This window comes from Limulus polyphemus, unplaced genomic scaffold (genome assembly GCF_000517525.1).
Source record: "Limulus polyphemus unplaced genomic scaffold, Limulus_polyphemus-2.1.2 Scaffold3495, whole genome shotgun sequence".
Taxonomy (NCBI): Eukaryota; Metazoa; Arthropoda; class Merostomata; order Xiphosura; family Limulidae; genus Limulus; species Limulus polyphemus.
Genome location: NW_013669105.1, coordinates 19,900 through 36,144, shown reverse-complemented (window position 1 = coordinate 36,144; position 16,245 = coordinate 19,900). Strand labels below are relative to the sequence as shown.

General features: G+C 35.2%; 1 protein-coding gene across 1 annotated transcript in view; it reads right to left on the bottom strand.

Annotated features, from left to right (window-relative positions):
• Nucleotides 1-16,245, bottom strand: part of LOC106469452 (TGF-beta-activated kinase 1 and MAP3K7-binding protein 1-like) — an 87,376-nt gene that overhangs the window by 67,859 nt on the left and 3,272 nt on the right. The window lies entirely within an intron of this gene.

Here is a 16,245-nt window from a genome sequence, read left to right as displayed (position 1 = left end):
TACTTTTTTGATTTAATATCCAATATAGTGAATGAGTCATACTAGTTTATGTAAATGAATTAAATGACCAAATGAATGAAATTTTGTAAAAGTTAATAAGTATAAGTCAAGAGAAAATGAGTTTAGAAAGGTAAATTTAATTTTCACTCTTATCGGGGGATCACACTACCACGAATACATTTAGTTTTCTTGATGAAAATATCACCCTTATATTCTGTATTATTTTCATAATGTAGTTAACAAGCAGCTTCATTCTTTACTAACACTAAAAATTACGATTTAAGCTTTAGTTAAGACATGACACAGAGTAACTTTTTGTTCTATGAAACAGAGACATAAACTTGGTTATCTGTATTACACTGACCATGATTAACTCTCAAAACTATAAGCAATTTTACTTTACCTACCTAAGGAAGATCTAAGAACCATTTTACATTAAAAATGTTATTTTACTCTTCTCATAAATAAAACTTTAGCATAATTTACTTATGCTTCATAAAGACACTAGTAGTTAACCTGTGCAGACATTTTGCTAAAAGTCTCAGTGTAAGGGATAAAGTGCTGTAAAGGAATGAATATATTCCATCATAAATAGCTGTTTCAAAACTTCATGTTGTTCAAAGCAGTGTTGACGAGACCTTTTGCAAAAACATCAAGCAAGCTGGGATATGAAAAGACATAGTATTGATCTAGGCATTATTTATATTATCAACTTTCATGAACTATGACTACTATGGTGTGTATTAAATTAAGTTGATTCTAATTATTATCAAGTTTATTTAAGTCATGTACTAATCAGATTTTCAAAGTAAAGATTAATAACACAATATTATATGTTTATTATATATTTAGCATCAATTATTTTAATTTGAATTAACTTCACTATCATTCAGAAGAACTGGTAAACCAGTAAGCTAGTGTTCTTGTTCCCAGAGGGGGGTCAAGCAACCATAGCATCTATAAGATAAAACAATATTAATCATTCTAAGAACTTATAAGTGAAAACAAAACATAATCTGTTATAATATTTCAACATCAACTACATTAAATCTGCCACATCCAGTGTTAATGGACCTTTTCATCCAGTACCAAAGCTCATTAGGCCAGCTGGAATATGACAAACATAGAAGTGGTTTAGGCTTTAGTTATATCATCATCTTTATGAACAACAACTATTAGATTGTGAACTAGGTTAATAAATGTAAGACTTTTTAAAATATTTCTTACCTTTACAACACTAAAACACTTACAGATTTAACATTAAATGAGCATTCATCATACTGCTTATTCAATCTCAATTTAAGTCTATTGATCAATATTTTCCTTTATACACAATTAATGTTATATTTTGCTTTTGAGAGGATTTTAGTATTCCTTTTCATAGCAACCAATTTTCAATCACTCGTTTAGCTAAGAATTAAAGAAACTTTACTGAGACTTTAAGACCAGAGCTGAATTTAAACCAGACTTCATACTATTTTAAAAACCTTAATGAGTTTTAATGAATTTATTAAAATGCATAAAATGAAAACATGAAACACAAGTTCTTAAATTCTCTGAAAAATTTTGAGAAAACTTCAAACTGAACTTCAAACAGACGAGTTCACCTTGAAACTAAAACTAATTCCTCCTTTTCATTTTTATTTAAAAAATTGACAAATTTTACTATGCCTTCTTTGTGAATTTTTTATTATAAAAATTGTGTGGTTGTGTTTCACAAAAATCTTGAGATATTATTTATACTCTCATATAAAATGATGCAGGCCAGGAAATTCATAATCTTCAGGGCAAGACCTTAAATTTTCTCTCATCTTCAAGGACACCAAGGCCAAAAAAAATTCACATTAATTTTAATGGAATATAAAGGAGTTATCCAATTAGTTTAGTAAATATGGAATTAATTATTTTCATTGGGGGCTTGGGAAGCTGGCCTACCCTTCCATATCATGTTTATCACATAGGTAAGTTTTAACTTTAACCAATGAGACTTATGAAGTAACAGTACGTCAACATTAAGATTAGTAAAAAAAGGTATCATGCTGATATAAAATGCCCTATGACCTTGATAAGATTCCTAGTTTTTGGTCCCTCCTGACACCAAATGACATTTGACCTGAAAATCTTATCCAACTTTTATGCACCTCTCTTAACTTGCTAACTTTGAGAAGGATCAAACAAAATTCCTGGGAGGCAAAGCATTTTAAAGGTTTCTAGGATTTGACCTTAATTATCATGAACAAATTTCAGGCATCTCTACACACTTATTAATATATCCAGCTTTGATAAAGACCAGACTTATACATAAAGAGAACTAGCACTTTATAAGATTTCTAGCTTTTGCTTCCTCCTGACCTCAAAGGACCTTTGACCTAAAAATTGTATTGAATTTTTATGCACCTCTATCCATTTATTACTTTTTCTAACTTTCATAATGATCAGACAAAATCCCTGGGAGGAGAGGTTTAAGGGCCTAATTTTTACCAACAAAATTCAACCCCAACATGTCTGACTACTTGACCAAGATTGATAAAAATCAGTTACACGGTCCCCAAACAGCAGCCCTTTGGAAATCTTGATGGACAGACAGACAGATAGAAAGTCACATTGCCATGACATAAGGTCAACATTATATTTCCAAACAATACTACTACTAGTATTTTTTCACATAATTTGTAATGTAGTCTAGTGCCAATACACAGTAAACTAGGCCTACACTACTGTACAGCACATGATCATAACCTATAAATCACACACTGCATTGCTCAACGTGCTACTTGTAATTCAGTAATGTTAACCCTAGCTAGCTAATGTAGTAGGCCTAAGCCTTTGGTGGATTTTCACATAAAATTTATCAAGCCGATTAACTGACATATCCTTCATTTTCTAAACAAGAGAGAATTCTCAATAGCCACAGCAGTTGAAATTCTTTTTGGCAGGATTAGAGTAAATTAATCTAGGAGACATTTTTTTCCTTTTTATTAACTATATTTTTGTGCACCAGCAATATCAAGCATGGGGCATGTGTATACCTGATTCGATTTTATTACTCATCAAGATCTCTAGTAGCGTACCCTCAAATTTAAATTCTTTCAGGCAGGATTACAGTAAATTAATCTACAAGACCTTGGGCATGGTTAAATGCATCACTTAAAAGGGTTTGACCTCCAGAGGCATCAACTGTAATTAGATCTCAAATCAGTCAAGAGATAATGGAGCTACGAGGTAAAAGTTTGTACTTGTAAAAAATCTCACAGCCATCATATGAGCCTCTATGTTGTGGCTAAAAAATCCAGATGTAATCTACATATTTCCCAATGAAAAAAAAAATTCCAATATCTGGCACTTGGCCACTACAGAAACAAAAGCATTCTCCCACTTAACTCGTTCCTCTTTTGGCATGTTTAATGCAAGGAGTATTTGCAGTTCCACACTTCACTTTGACCAGCATATGTATGTGCTGACTTTGATCATCACATACTGCTGACCCTGTGGATCTTTGTATAAGCTCTGCAGGTTTGTTGTTTGAGAGCTGATTTGAGTTGCTTGCTACTACTAAGAGCCTGCAACACACTGCCAACCAAAGTGAATATTTCACTTCCTCAACTACATGCATTTTATGTGATATATTTTTCTTAACAAGGTAGCATCTGTAAGTTGTAAGCCCAGTGTTTGTGATCCTCAATGGTTTCCCCTTTATTTAGATCGAAAGACTGCATAATCTCCATGCCTGAAACTTGAGCTTCTGGATACCAAGAGATGATCATCATGGCTGTGGATTTTTGTGATTTTCTGAAGGCACCATGGCCATTTTGAAAATTACAGCAGCAATTGCCACCATAGCTGCCATGAACTTTTTACCCTGATGGTTAGAATAAAAAATACTAAAGGTTAACAATGTTCTGCACTGTTCAATAATAGTTCTGTCATTACAGTTACATTATATTTTCACACTCTTTGATTTTCAAAGGAGCATAATAATAGCTACAATCCCACACTGACTTGATGGAGGAACTGGTGTAACATTAGCTAAATGAGCTCTCTTCAGAAAGAAAACACCCAAAGGAGGAATGGGGTGAGTGAATAGAATGTAAAACACACCAGTGGGAGATTGCACCACTTCTGAGCCAGATATACTCTTCCTCTTAAAAAGTATGTGTTGCAATAAGGACAGAATCACAGAAGGAACCTTATAAATTAAATGAAGGGACTCCTGGTGTTGAGTGGCTAGGGCATGGCAGACCGTAAGGGAAGTTCAATCTCAACCAACACCAATAGTACCATGATAGGAAGAGAGTCCTCTATCGTTTACCTCGGACACAGGGATTGGAAGGAAGAAGATATTACGTTCCAAGAACCTGCATTATCATGTGTGCATGTCAAACACAACCAACATCAGTACCCCTGGGAAATGACATCCAGACAATGGTAGGAAGGTGGACAGCAATGTAGCAGTTCAACTTCAGTCCAGAACCAGGTGGCACTGAGAATTAATAGTCCATTCCATGGTAGGAGGATGGTACCTGGGTCATTCACATGCAAGGACAGAAGTTAACATTTTCCTAAATTGAAAATGTACTTCCAATAACACTTACCTCCTCTCACACTTATAGCTACTACTGGACTGCCAGGGTTTCTTCCCTTACCCATCTAAACATTGGTATATTTTATACTCCACTTAATTGCTCTTGGCAAGATTTGTCTCACTCTCCACCTATATCAAAGCACCCTCCATCCTAGTACTATATATAAGCACCTCATTCAGATAATGTTATCACTTTTTTTGAGACAGACTCCATCCCAGTCTCTAACACCAGCTCTTAATGGGGAGGAAGGGCGGGAGAGTGTAAGTGGGGGTAAGTATTATTGGAAATACATTTTCAATTTAGGAAAACGTTAACTTCAATTACATACATACCTCCACACTCACTGAGAAGGTGGAAGGGCCAGTGAGGGTATTATTCATACAGAAAGCATCTGCATAGATAATGGATGTGCCAATAGAAGATTGGCATCTTAGTGGGGGAACTGCACTACATCCAGAACTAGTATACTCTTCACCCTGAACTTAATTCCTGTATCATAGGTAGAATTGTATATGAGTGATCATCACTATAGGCTAACCCTAACTAGATAGTCGATGTTACACTACCCGGGGATTGCAATTAAGGAGCCTTGGTCCCTATATCCCACACTGGTGGCTAGGGTAATTGGACCGCAACATTATATCTATATATACTTACGAGTTGATCCCAACCTTTAGCCATAGATTAATGTATTCCAAGCCAATGGAATCAGAACAACAAAGTAAGCAACGCCAAAGTAGACAAACCTTCTCCTCCACCCGAAGAATCCTGAAAGGCAACACCCCAAGCTTGGAATTATGGGATCATGTATGCCTTACTCAACCAAAGTAAACAGAACTCATGTGGTCTGGAATTATGAACATTCATCCTCACTCCCAACTGTGTGGGCAAGGTACATTTCACTTGCCTCTAAAATTACATGTAGAATGTGGAACAAGTGTGCTCAACCAATGACCCAGGATGGGACCACTTCGTGCTCAGAATTATGAGAAGATATTGGACCCTCTTACATGAATAATATACTGAATTTATATTGATCAAACAGAAGGGTCATACACACCCCCAACCTAATAGCTCAGCATCAAATCTGAACCAGTATTATAAGTAGGCTCCCATGTAGGCTGGTGGCTCTCCTATCGACATTTGAGAAAAACATCCAGGGATCCGGATAGGAGGGTCCCCAACTTCGCCCTCTTCTCCAAAAGTGAAAAAATTAACTATAACAATCTGGAGGAAAAGCCTCTGTCTACTACCCCTGACTAGAAAACAGGTGTGGTAATAACTCCCTAGCTCCACTAGTAGAATATTGGGGGGGGGGGGGGGGCTGAAAGGTAGCAAAGAAAATAATTAACCCTCTGTTTAATCTAGCTGAAATGGTTAAGATAGCTACAGGGGATAGGCAAAAACAAGTAATGTGAGATAAAAGTATTAGGGAAGGTTCACATACCAGTCCCTAAAATGACTTCCAGTGGGAAAACTGACTGGGCTGCTAAGAACATAGAAATGTAACAAATCTGATTAAACACAAGTTGCAGAAGAATTCTGGCCTTCAAAGAAAGCCCAGAAAAAAGTTGTTGTCTAGCATCTCTAAAGTCATAAGAGCAGACAACAAAACCTTCAAGAACCTCAATGAACATGACCACAATCAAAATCTGATTGGACATAGAAGTGAGAAATAGTGATCAGACGAATAGGTGAAAAAAACTGTAACCCCTTTCCTATATCACAATGTCATGGGTAAGAAGAACTGGTCTGAGGATGTAGAGAGAATGAGAAAGTGGTCTGTGAACAAATAGCACAAATCACTCAGACTTGCGATGTCTGCAGGTCAACAGCCACAAAAAATAAACCTTCAGGTAAAGGGGATACATGGCACATAAGAGTCATGGCACAAACAGGTGTTGAGAAAGGGCATGTCGGTTGTTGATGAAATTTAAACGTATTTTCTTAATACCAATGGTACTAGTACACTAAACAATTTTTATTTACTTAAATAATGTACTTATCAAAACAGAATAATAACACACAAAACAAGCAATGTCCTATAACTATCATAACTTAACTAGCTTTCTAACTGTAGCATAAGAGCCCTACAATAATTCCCTATGCTTCTCAATCTGAATACCATTAGAGAAACTTTCCAACTGAAAATGAAGTAAACAACACTCTGTACTTAAAACAACAAAATAGATCAATTAATAGAATAAAACTCTCTTTCTATTGGTTACGAATGATATAAAACGTCAGAGAGAATCAATGGCAATTTGTGAAAGAAAGAATGTGACAGCTGTGTGTGGCAATTGGGTCTGACTTTCTAATCTATGGTTCTTTAAACAAAGAAGATTGAAGACTTTGCCTTACTAATATCTATATCATAATGGGTCATTTGTGTTAAACTCTGTACTTCTGAGAGAGGTATATAAATAAATTAGAGAATGGGCAAGATCTAGGGAACAAATGTCACAATATTCATACAAGGGACCATTTAAGATTTAGTTATTTCCTTTTCAAAGTAAGAAATCAAGATTTCATAACATTAAACTTTGATGCCGAGGTTGTGGAGTCATTCAGAAATGTACCCCAACTCATAAGAGACATGTTAGTGAAAAGATGGAGATCCAGACATGGAACCTTCCATAGTGTTGGCACAATCCAGCCACCACGACAAATCATCAAAAAGAGAAAGTGGCAGTATAATAACAGAGAACAGAGGATTGTGGGAGATACTGCATTGGTTGCTCAAATTCCATCAAAGAACCCTTATATGAGCAAGGCCTAAAGGAACAAGATGTTTGAGAGATTTGAGGTCTCTTAAAGAGATAGAACCTTTCACACAGGAAGTATACGATAGGCAAATGTTTGAGTGACTAGATACTCCATGTCTTACAGATGAAAGGGAAAAGGCTGAGCTCAATGATGTCAAGAACTGAAAAAGACTCCAAGGTTGGCCAAGTTTTGGAGCATAGTGAGGGATGACTTGGAAGGTTTGACCAGTCAACTCAAATGAACAATATCTTGAAAGAAAAGTGATGTGGCTAACAAAGAGGCCTTCAGAGAAGATGTGAGGAGGAACTAATCATCCATGCAAAAATGGAAACAAATTCCAAGACTGAGGACATGGAAAGGAAATGCTCCCATGATTTGGGTGAATACATAGGGAGCCAAAGTGCTACAGAAGGGGAGAGCTCGAAACTGGTACACCTGATCCAAGGGAAGGAATTGGTAAAAACTTTGGGAGGACTGGGCAAAGAGAATATGTGGAAATGGGCTTGAAACACTGAACTTGGTCATACACAGTCTGGGGAAAAAAGACCAGCAGAGAGGAAGAAACCCCTCATCTTGAACTGAGGAACTACTAGATAGTGGTTAAGCCAATCAAAATCATCATTATTGTGGTCGGATTCAAAAAAGTGGGATCACACTTCCAATGTAGAAACAAAGATGAGGCAATGAAGGTATTAACAAATCCATGACACACTGAAAAATAGAAGTAACATCATCCATCATCAACTGGCCTCCAGTGGTTACAGATAAAGTAGGGTTAGTTAGAATTCTCAGAAAAACAGAAGGTAGTAGTCACCATAACTTGAAAATTCATTGTTATTATTAAAGGTTTTATTTTTTTACTTTTTATGAAGTAACTGAAGACAATGTAGGTTGAAATCAAACACAAAATACAAATTAACACTGTAATACAAGTACCACGTATCTCACTAGATTGAACAAAGTTTAAACTTTGATAAACACATCCATTCGTGACAGTGTCAAGGAAAAGAATGAATTGAATTTTAAGTGCAAGTGCTCATGGGGATCTACTGAGCATGGAAGATGTGTTACTCTCCTATTGGTTGAGGACTATAGTCAAATGATTATTATAACATGAACTAGTGCAGTTGACATTAAAATATATGTCTTATGTGGGAGATAGCTCAACCACAGTTGCATGAGTAAAATCTCAAAGGTGAACATGTGAGGAATAGCTAGCATGTGCAGAGGTAAGGATATCATAGTTTAAAATACTTTATTATCTTTAAAGACAAATAACTTGAAAAACAATCATATTAAGGATCTTTATTTGAAAATGATATATAACAAGAACAGTCTTGGATAAAACAAAATACAAAAGTTAAACATATACTGTATAAAATGGGAGTTACTTAAATCTTGTTTTGTGCAACACATAAACTGCTATTGCATAAATAAGCGATCAATAAATATCAGTAACATCTGCATGGCAGCACTGGAAACATTATTTAATAAATGACCAAACTAAGGTATAAGCAGCTCTAGTTAAACCCTTAAAACAGTATTTAAATAACAATAAAAGACACTGAAATAAGATATTCTTAAACAATGAACAAAACATTAAAAGATACCACTAATAAAATAGAATGGATTTACAAGGAATGAAATATCAAATGATTTTAAAGCTAGACTGATTCTAAAGGATAAATAACAGATCTTCTAAAGTACAAAATACTTAAGTTAACTGAGAACCACCATACTTATTCTACATTTCAAAAATATATTCTTTAAGATACTCGTTTTCCCTACTTAATATGCATTAACTCTTTCAGCATGGGCTCAATCCCTGGAACCGGCCTCATAACCATTTTGTGCTTCTTATAGTTTTCATGCTCTAACTTTTAAATTAGTAGGCGTATGTTCACAAAATTTGGCATATTATCAGTAAATATTACAAGGCTTTCATACACAAAATGTCAGATTGTTTCTATTAAGTCTTAAGGTTTTTTAAGTAATATATTTCTCATGCCTTTTTTTCTTTTCACATCTTCCTATCTATCATGTGAAATCTTAGAACTTCCAGAAGATTATCAAACATTTTTTAAGAAAAAACTTTATATTTCTAATTATAATCATATATTTTTTTATAATTTTATTATTATAATTTTTATAATTATATTTTATATTTATAACTGTTATTTTCACTATCAATTCTCTGTATGGCTTTGGCAGATTTGACAGATCTCTAACCACCATAAAAAAATTAGGAAATCAATATAAATTAAGAATTTTTTGTCCTAGAATGACTACAAATTATAACTCGAAAACACAAATGTTTAGTCTAATAGCCTAAATGTCATAACATTATACATTTATATATATTTTTTACTTTTATTATATTGACCTTTCAGCCATGCCTGGCTAACATCACAGAAGTTACAGTGATGAGGCGCACGTGCATGCAGGTTACCATATTCAATAATATAAAACTGATCTTTACAAAATGACCTGTCTTGGCTGTGTTTTATTAGGCTAGTATTTTATAAAATACAGTCACATTTCAGTTACAAAACATTACATATGTATCTACATTATTACTATTTACAAATAAGTTCTTAAACTTATTTTTCTTAAAACAGAGAACAGAAAATAAACAAGTATAGCAAACAATTATATCTTTTAGTTACGACCTTTGTACTCGGTTGCTGCTTGACATAGGTTGCTAAAAGCCTTATAAAAATTTCACATGTGGAAGATGTGAAACAAAATTTTTTTTTAGGTTTTATATATATACATGAAATAACCAAAAAAACCATAATTACTATAATGATACCATAGAATTCCACTATAATTTATCAAGCTTAGTAACTAAACTGTATTTATGTATAAAAAATATGAAGTTTTGAGCATACTAAAGACCCAATTTACCAACTTGAAGTCTTGTATAAAAAAAATGAGTTCATGTCATAATACTTGAAAATTCTTAGAAAGCCACTAGGGGAACATCAAGAGCTTTCGATTGGTTATTCATGTCATAAACAGAAGTAATTGTAAATGAGGAAGTGTTTCCAAAAATGGAGAGAGATGGGTGGGGCCATTGTGTTTGATTTAGTATATGAGCAATATCTCAGCAAATAAAAAAGACAGGAGGTTCTTATTTTATATTCTAGCCTTTTAATATTGGTAATTTGGGTTTCTAATTCGTAAGAAACAATAGACTTTGTAGTTGGACATCACAAACATTTAATTTAAACCAGTGCTGCATTCAACATACCACATGACACACAAAAATCAATGTTTAGGTGTGTCTTTTTAATATTTATTTTTAAATTAAGAAATAAAATAATGTATAATGCTAAAATTTGAATTATAATGATCTATAATTTGATACCAAACTTATTGACATAAATTCGTAAAATAATAGTTCAATAAAATTTTGAATGAGAGTCAACTTGATGACATGGCCTTTGACCTGTGACCCATGTGAAGAGAGTTAATAACATTTTATTGTTGCTTGTTAAAACCATAGTATATTATACAATTTTTGTAATGAACTTTAAGTTGCTTTTTATCTGGGTATATCTATAAAACAGCAAGTTAAGCACACACACACATACACAACAGAATAGTATATAACCATTCACTTCTCATAACCCATAATGTGGGGACAAAACAAAGATGGAAAATATAGGTTAAAAGGATTCAAACCATCAGCATTCCTGGTATACTGATTAAAATGTCAAAGTGGATCACAAAGAGGAGTTCCATTTATTTCAAAATTCCAATTTGACAACTGGATAAGTATATTCTAAAGTATCTTATTTCATTCATTTCAATTACATTCATGAAATCAAACTCTGTACCTTAAAAAAAAAAAGATGAAACAAACTGTATACCTAAAATGAAAACTTCTGTCTTCATATGGATGTTCCTCTCTTGGAAGACCATCTTCCCGATAAATTTGATTTGTGGACTGCCCAACACCAGACAGATGGCATACTGGCAAATCATCTGTCCAGCTCCGAGATGACTGAAAACAGACAGCATATATTGTATGTTAGGAAAGAATCATGTAGAAATAATTTTAATTCAAACTGTATTAAACTATATTATTTTTGTTTGTTTAAAAAATGCATAATAGTTAAAGCTACAAAATTATTATACACCGACATAAATATAAGATACATCAAAATTTTATCCTAGTCTTCTTTTTCTTTATGCATCAAATTAAACCACATATACAATGGCAAAAGCTCCCTAAGACTTTTATTTCTATTTGATTTTTTGACAGGTTACAGCCCACAGAAATAATCATAGCTGGTTTTCAATTCAGATGACTTTTTTAAAATTAAAATGTAATAATGGCATTCTAAAGCATTGGTTTGTGGTTACATTACTTTTCTTATAGTTACACATATATATATAGTACATTGTTAAGCTACCTTTAAAAAGTTCACTTATATGTGTTACTTTCCTAATTTAAAGACTACCCAAGCACATTCCCTAAATCCATACAAACTTAATATTTTATGTAATCTTTGCTACATGGCCTAAAAGTTAACATTTTCTTAAATCAAAAATGTATTTTCAATAATACTAATCTCCCTTCACACTACAGCTATTACTCGACGGCCAGAGTTTCTTCCTCTGCTCTTCTAAGCATTAGTCTGATTTTTCTCACTTTCTCTAGTCTTTTATACCCCACTTAATTGCCTTTGGCAATATTTGCCTCATGACACACTCCACCTATTTCAATGCACCCTATATCCTGGTACTGTATATAAGCATTTCATTAAGGTAATATTATCACTTTTTGAGACTGACTTAATCCACAGTCTTTAACACTAGCTCTTAGTAGGAAGGAAGGTCAGGAGAGTGGCTAGGGCAATTGGACCACAATATATATACTTCTGAGTGGATCCCAACCTGTAGCCATAGAGTGATCCATTCCGAGCCACTGGAATTAGGACAAGATAGTAAGGAACACTGAAGTGGACAAACCTTCTCTTCAACCTGAGATAGTCTGAAAGACAACACCTCAGGCTCTTAATGATGGGATCTAGTATATCTTACTCAACCTGGGGAAACAGAACTCATCCTCACTCCCCAACCATGTGGGCAAGATAAGTTCCACTTGCCCCCAAAATTATGGGAGGATGTGGAACAAACTGTACTCAACCGAGAACCCGGAATGGGACCACTCTGCATTCGAAATTACGAGGAGACAATTAACCCTCTTAAATAAACAATGTATTGAACCAATATTAATCAAAAAGAAGGGCTACACTCAACCCAGATGGGTAGCCGAGAGTCAAATCTGACCCAGGTAGGCTCCCACGTAGGCTGGTGACTCTCTTATTGACATCTAGGAAAAAACATCCATGGATCCAGGTAGAAGGGGCCCCCAAGTTTGCCCTCTTCTCTAAGAGTAGAGGAATTCACTCTAACACTCTGGAGGAAAAGCCTTCTTCCACCAACCCAGTGATTGGAAACCAGGTGTGGTAATGACTCCCTAACTCCACTAGTAGAATCTGGGGGTAATGCACATTGGGGAATCCTCAGGAGCAGTGCTCTGGAAACAGTACAATAGGTGAACCAAGTTCCCAAAATTTTTAAAAGCAAACCAAACCCAATTTGTTCAATCTGATGATCGGCAGAGACGGGCAGGATTCCCTTATGCTTTACACATGATATTTCACGAGTGGTGGTACAGCATAGTACAGTAATACCACCCGATCAGCATCTAAGTGGTCTTATGAAACACTTCATTTCAACAGATCCTGTTGCAACCTAGATAAAGTATACTGAATTACTGGTTGCTAGTGCAGAATTGGTTTGATAAAAGCACACCTGCCTGGGCAACACTTGCCATAGAGTGGGATCCTGTGAAAATGAGGTACGGAACCTAAAAAGTAGCAAAGAAAATACTTACCCCTCTGTATATTCTAGCAGAGGTAAAAGTATTGTGGAATGTCCACATACCAGTCTACACAATGTCCTCCAGGGGAAGGTTCAACCAGACCACTAAGAACATGGAAACATGATGAATCTGATTTGACCTGACTCACAGAAGATACCTCGCCCTCAAAGAGAGCCCAGTATAAGTGAAATAAATCAATTTCATACCCACATCATCAACATAAACGGGTATAAATTCTGGAAAACTGAATGATCCCAATGAATAAAAAGTCACTGTCTAGCATCTTAAAGGTATCAGTGCAGGCAACAAGACCTTGAGAGTTTTGGTTCTTATTTTGGAAATGCCCAATGAATTGCAGAAATTAGCCAATGAAGTGCCATAACTACTCTCAGGTAGTTAGGAATACTATACGGAAAATAAAAAGGATACAGAGAAGTAATAGTACAAAAACTTATATCTGGAGCTAAAAATCAGTTCTCCAGGATGAATTGAAGATCTCCAGCTCAGAACAAGAGTTCTGCAGAAGCTATGAATATGAAGATATCTAACCTCCAACGATACACCAGTCCAACTTTGTTGTAAGTACACAATTGCTATTTCTCTTATTCAATTAATGTGGTTTTAGGTAAGATAATAAACTAGTTATATGAAAGAAGTGAATTATCTTATATGTGAATTGCAATTGTCAATGTTGTTTAACTTGAAAGTGGAATATTAAGAACTAATAGATAAAGTCTTTAACTATTGTTATTAAAAAGTGTATATTATGTGTAAGAACTTAAATAAACTTGATGTATTTTGTTGAATATCTGTCTCAGAATCCATTTCTTTAGTCTAACCATAAATTTCAAGTTAGTGACTTGTGAACTCCACTCGCCACTGTATTCCTCAAGTAAATAAATTTGATGTAATCGGTAGTACAGTCGAAGCTCCAACAATTAGCCCTAAGAAAAGGGATGGTTCAATTTCATTTCTGCACTGATTTCTGGAAACTGAACCTCATGAAGAAGTTTGACTTTACAGAATTCATTTTAGAAATACATAAGTCAAACAAAAGTGTTTGATGTAAAATATGTGTGTGAGAGAATAAAATACATAAAGACTGGGAAATTAAGTTAAATTAAAATATTTCTTCAATGTAAAGAAAAATAATAATATTGATATTGAAGAAATACTACTTTGGCATTTAAATTACTAAAATTACAATTCACATGAAGAGCACCAAAAGAGAAATGTCTGAACATGAGCACTGCCAAATGAAAAGTAACAGTTCAGTGGAATTGAATATAAGGAGCCATATGAGTCATGAGAGTATGTCACACTCTTATTGGTGGAGGTTTGACACATGATGATTTCCATGAGAGATGCATTGGAATCAGTCAATTTCAATGAAAAGGAGATAAAAGGCTTGTGGCAAGAGTAATTTTTTTTGCACACAGAGGGCAGCACTATACAAGAATAGTTATTTATGTGAGCGGAAGTAATGTACCGTATCAGAAAAACTGTGGACAGGAGAAGAGTCAGAAGTGAGGAACACATACCAGTATGTGTTAGACCACAGAAACTAACTGGAAGAGACCTGTCAACTCACACACAAGAGTTCGTATGCAGCTCAAGGCAGTCAAAAGCACTTTTATAAAAAGGCCAAGGATCAACATTTCAAGGTCAAACAGAAGGTCTTAGTTCCGCTACCCACAGAAATAACAAACTTATCTTGCAGTGGAAGGGACCCTTTGAAGTGTAGGAAGTGGTCGGCATAATGGACTAAGGTAAAAGTGGACAGGAAAACCAAGATCTACCATGTCAATCTGTTGAAGAGGTTTCAAGAAGGAAGAAGACATAACAGATGCAGCTATAGAGGCACAGAAGCACATGGCATGTGTGGCTGTCATAGTTGCAGAACCAGAAGACAGTAACTGTGTCAAAGAAGATGAAGACCTATGAGGCCTAAGACAACTGGGTGGAGATGAGATGTACAAAGAAGTCAACATCAGTGAATAAGTGACTGACAAGCAGAAGAAAAAGCTACAAGATCTTCTGTACCAGTATGCAGTGTCTTCACAGATAGACCAGGCAAGATAGACCTTGTGCAATATAAGATTCAAACCACAACCAGAGATCCAGTCAAAGTGAAGCCCTACCAGATGCCCTATGCAATAGCTGACTTGATCAAGCAAGAAGTCAAGATAATGTTAGAAGTTAAGAGTCACTGAGCCTTCAAATTCTGCCATTTATTCACTGGTGGTAATCATGAAAAAAAGGAATGGTTAAAACCTCTTCTTCACTGATTTCTGAAAATTGAACATCATGATGAAGTTTGACTTTAACCTTATGGGCAACCCAGACACTATCATGGCAAAACTATATGGGGCCAAGTTCTTTACCAAGACTGACCTCAGTAAAGGTTATTGGCAAATCTCAATGGAGACAGAATCTCAAGAGAATACAGCCTTTGTGAAACCAGATGGATTATAACAGTTCAAGAGGATTAGTCAATTCAACAGCAACAATCAACTGTATGATGAAGATGCTGCACAAAACCACCAACCTTGAGCATTATGTGGACAACATTCTGAACCACACAGTTAAGAAACTCAGAGTGAGGGCAGCAGGTCTGACAATCAGATCATCAATGTGCTACATCGGCTATTCAGTGATGGACTTTATTGGACAGAAGGTGAGCGACTGTCAAATAGCCATAATCAGATCATCAATGTGCTACATCGGCTATTCTGTGATGGACTTTATTGGACAGAAGGTGAGCGACTGACAAATAGCCATAACAGAGAAGCTAACTCGCATATAAGATGCACCAATACCAACAACCAAGCAGCAAGTCAGATCTCTCCTGGGGTTAGTGGGAACTAATAGGAACTTTATCCCAAACTATGCTGAAGTTGCTGCACCACTGACTGACCTCACCAAGAAAGGCCAACCTAACAAGGTGAAGTGGGAACAACTACAGGACACGCATTCCAGAAGTTGAAGAACACCAAT